General features: G+C 39.0%; 1 long non-coding RNA gene across 1 annotated transcript; it reads right to left on the minus strand.

Annotated features, from left to right (window-relative positions):
- Window positions 1–2,104: 2,104 nt before the first annotated feature.
- Window positions 2,105–4,447, minus strand: LOC121862713. The gene is made up of 2 exons (XR_006088273.1): window positions 4,368–4,447; window positions 2,105–2,594 (listed from the first exon to the last, which is right to left on the minus strand). It is a non-coding gene; the product is annotated as an uncharacterized LOC121862713 (long non-coding RNA).
- Between the last annotated feature and the right edge of the window lie 359 nt (window positions 4,448–4,806).

Consider the following 4,806-nt stretch of genomic DNA (forward strand, 5'->3'; position numbering starts at 1 on the left):
TGTGTTTGTGGAGTCTGTAAGATAATGATTGTTTGTGATCTAACTGACCAAAGAATCTGTAGAGTTTCGACGCCAGAAGTTAAAGACGCCCCACTCTGGGAAGCATGGCATCACACTTCTTGTGGCGATCAACCTGGGGCTGTCCTTTCTTGTCATGATTAACCTGGCGGCTGAACTTTCTTATGTCGATCAACCTGGGGCTGTTCCTTCTAGCAGTGATTAACCTGGGGCTGACCTTTCTTGTGGCAATCAACCTGGGGGCTGACCTTTCTTATGGCAATCAACCTGGGGGCTGACCTTTCTTATGGCGATCAACATGGGGCTGTCCTTTCTTGCGGCGATCAACCTGGGGCTGACCTTTCTTATGGCAATCAACCTGGGGCTGACCTTTCTTGCGGCGATCAACCTGGGGCTGACCTTTCTTGTACACTGGAGAGGCTTGATTGTTTAATCAAGAGGCTGCCAGCTTGTCTGCTTGTTGGAACCACGATGACAACTTTCCTAGTACTCGTGTGTTGTAGTGCTGGCTGCTGGTTGGCTGGCTGGCTATTAGCTAGCTAGGACACTAAGACAACACTCGGGTAGGCTCGTCTGGTGTCGGCTCCATTTGGGTCACCATGATCTGTGAGCTGATGCTGGCGGGTTGACTGCTATGTCAGCAAGTCTTTATATTATCTTTGTTACCACTGGATTTCTGTGTAGACGTTTTGCAGGTGTTTATAACCACTGTCCACCTATTTCCCACTAAAATACTTTGTTTGATGATGATTCACTTAGAATGTCACTTGTGTCATCAATATTTTCTTTTTTTTTTGAGTGCTGTACAAGTGTATAGAATTCGTCTCACTGTTTGACACCAAGTGTGAGAGCTGTTTTGGTATCACATTAATTGTTTTAATTAAGTTCTGGAACTCTGAAGTGGCAGGGCTTGATGTAAACACTTCTTGGCATTTTCTATTTTTAAACTGAAAGAAAGTACCGTATATCCACAGATATAATCTGAGATAATATATTGTGAATTCTTTCCAGGGAAGTGTTACGTAAATTACTTTGAGATAATACTTCTGCTAAGTGTAAACTTCCCTGTATAGCGGTATGGAGTGAACTGCTCCCCACTGGGCGTGAGAGAGTGGTAGGAAGCGAGCGGTGTTTACTGAATCAGCTCGACCCCCGTGATAGATGCAACTTCAGTGATCTAGTCATAAACAACATGGTAAATCACTTGGTGAATAATTTGATGAATAACATGATGTTATTCATTGGGGTGTATTTATATAAAGCAAAGATGCTGTTACACCTGGATGAAAATTGTTTTTGAATGTCTCCGGCAGTTCACACCTCTATAGACTGCTTTGTCAATGGGCAGATCAAGAGGTAGCAGTATGGGTGATGAAAATAGTTGGTCAAATGCATTCACTGTGATTGCATTATTTTCTTGCTCCTGTGAGAACTATGATCTTTGAACAAATTTATTAAATAAGCTTATTTTTTGTTCTTACTAATTTTGTACTCAGTAATTCACTTTGTAATCCAATGAAGAACTTTTGTTGAGTCGTTCTTATCATTAACAATTTCTTTGTTGTTATTCTCCTGTATAACACTCGTTTGACTTTTGTATCTTCTTAGAAGAATTTTGTTAAAGCGAATTTTTCTTTAAATAGCTTATTAATTATGAGTTTTATACGTAATTTATTACTTAATCTTATCATTAGTATTTATAACACATTTCTTACATCAATTCTATACATAAATTAATAAATTTTCACTGAAAAAATGCCTGGAGAACTTTTCACACTATTTCAGTTAAAGGTATGTGTGAAACCATTTAGGCAGACAATGGTTTACAAGGAAAAGTTGGGTAGATGCTTATATAAGTTTTGGGTACAGTACATGCTATCTTCTCTCCCTTCTCTTCTGTTCTCATTCGGTCACTTTCCTTTTTCCTGCTCCAAAAGTTACTTATGTTGTTACAGCAGTGGAGTAAAACCGTTTCTCCGACTCCTTACACTGTGTTCAGGTGACAGTAAACATACAGTACTAACTTTACAAAACGGGTCTCTTACTGGTCCAATGAGGGAATAAGTGTTGGTATAAGAGGCAATTATTTCAGTTTTAGCATAACAATTTTATTATCAAGATCTCAAAACAAAGATAAATGTTATCATTTATAGATGAGGGAATTAACAAGGCAATACACGTCAAAAATAAGCAGATGCGCATGCTAATGACGCAAGTCTCAAGTTAAATTAAATTTTACTAATATTCTCCATCATTTCTTAAAATGTGCAAGAACAAGAAAATAAAGGTTGTTGCAGAATTCAAATGCTTAAAAAAAATCATAGGTAAAGCAAGTTCTCGAATCGCATGTGAAAACAGAAGTTTCGTCGATGATCACCAAACACAGTTGAGGGTGTCTTCTTATAGGTCATGGTGGCGTCCGTCAGGTCTGGCCACTGTTGTGGACTAGTGGTAAGGCTGTTTTACCCTGCAACATATATTATTGCCGTAGCAGATGCCGGTAGATATTTCTTGTCCGTAACTACAAAAACTTACACAAAACCCGTTGACTTGTGGGCAGGGATACTTGATGCTTCCTGTTGGAGACGAAAGGAGGGCGTTAGAAGCAGATTGTGAAATCCACTAACCCAGATATTTCACTTTTGTCATGGAAGAATATAGGCGAGGGAAAAAAGAGGCCACACTTAGAGATCTCCTTGTTGCTATTTCGTGCGAAGGTGTTCATGAACACTGGTACACGGTACTTTGTGTTCATGTAAGACTGGTACACGGTACAAAGGCGTTCATATAACACTGGTACACAGTATTAAGTTGTTCATGTAACACTTGTACACGGCACTCAGGTGTTCATGTAACACTGATACACGGTATTAAGGTTATATGACTAGTTTAGCCCATCCTATCGTCACCCGCAGTATTATTATGAGTTGTTCACATTACCTTTACTTAAAGCTGAGAATTTAATTGAATATTAAGTTTTTTAGTTGTTGTTATTTGTTAAAACTCAACATACTGGATTTAAGTAAAAACAGATAGAGAAATTTGAAAAAGACCATGAAAAATAAATGAAAAGGACTTCATATGTATATTAAATATATATACATATATATATATATAAATATATATATATATGTATATATATATATATATACAATCAACACCTCAACCCGCCAGGATTCGAACCCGCGGCCCACGAGCCCATGACTGTGACCAGGGAACGCTAACCACTGGACCACCAGGATACAAAAACAGTCCTAGACTTAGTTTTATTTCACACAAAGCCTGTTCAACGAGCTTAAGGCGCCGTGAACCTCTAATGGGGACTACCCGTATCACGTAGGTGGTCAGAGTAACGTTTTACCAAATCCGCCTTCGAAACACGAGGATCCATATATATTTCATTAGCCCAATAAAGCATGCGGACTTCTACATACAATCAACACCTCAACCCGCCAGGATTCGAATCCACGGCCAACGAGCCCATGACTGTGACTGGGGAATGCTAACCGCTGGACCACCAGGATACAAAAGCAGTCCTAGACTTTGTTATATTTCACACAAAGCCTGTTCAACGAGCTTAAGGCGCCGTGCTTTATTGGGCTAATGAAATATATATGGATCCTCGTGTATCGAAGCCGGATTTGGTAAAACGTTACTCTGACCACCTACGTGATACGGGTAGTCCCAATTAGAGGTTCACGGCGCCTTAAGCTCGTTGAACAGGCTTTGTGTGAAATATAACAAAGTCTAGGACTGCTTTTGTATCCTGGTGGTCCAGCGGTTAGCATTCCCCAGTCACAGTCATGGGCTCGTTGGCCGTGGGTTCGAATCCTGGCGGGTTGAGGTGTTGATTGTATGTAGAAGTCCGCGTACTTTATTGGGCTAATGAAATATATATATATATATATACATATATATATATATATATATATATATATATATATGTGTGTGTGTAAGGATGTATTCAAAGCTTTGCATTTTCTGAAACCATTATTAAAAAGAAACTCGTAACAACACTATGTCATTCTTAATGCAATATCGAAGCATCGGAAGAGGTGTTCAATGCATTATTTTTCAATGTATGAAAGAGATTACTTTAAATTTAAAAAAGAGGTGATTGAATAAAATTTCGTAAATTTCCTTGTAAGAAAGGTTTACTTAAAACTGACAAGGCGATCTCATCATATTTTTTGCCTATCTTCAAGCATCAGGATGTGTCACCATATTCTAGACGTCTAGAATGACTCATCAACAATGAAATGACGCATCAAGCGCAAGAGTGGCTCGCCAAGAACCTGGGCAACTCAGCAAACACTGGACTGAGATAAAATATAATTAAGGTGACTCACCATTGACAACGGTGACGGCCACGATCACCAGCACCAGCAGGAATACAATGCTCTTGGTATTCATGGTTCACCAGCTTGTTGAGAGGAAACTTTTACTCACAGAACACAATGTACATTGGGTCTGACCTGTATAATGAACCTTATGAATGAACTGTACATAAAGAACGTCTAGTGGTGGACTTTTCTTGTTGTATTAAGGTCGAGAGAACCCCAGTTTGGGATTCTAGTGAGGAAGATAGTAGAGCTGGCGAGGAAAGTATAAGGATAGAAATTGCATATTGTAGTATGTTGGTATATATTTCAATTTCTCTGTCTCTCGCTTTTCTCGATGTTTCATATTTGGCATGACATATTATTTTATTTACCCGACTTCATAAAGGTGTTGCACAAGGAAGGTGCGTCAGTACAATTTGAGATTTGAATTGCATTATTTTATTTC

Source organism: Homarus americanus, unplaced genomic scaffold, assembly GCF_018991925.1.
Source record: "Homarus americanus isolate GMGI-L3 unplaced genomic scaffold, GMGI_Hamer_2.0 scaffold3995, whole genome shotgun sequence".
NCBI classification, from domain to species: Eukaryota; Metazoa; Arthropoda; class Malacostraca; order Decapoda; family Nephropidae; genus Homarus; species Homarus americanus.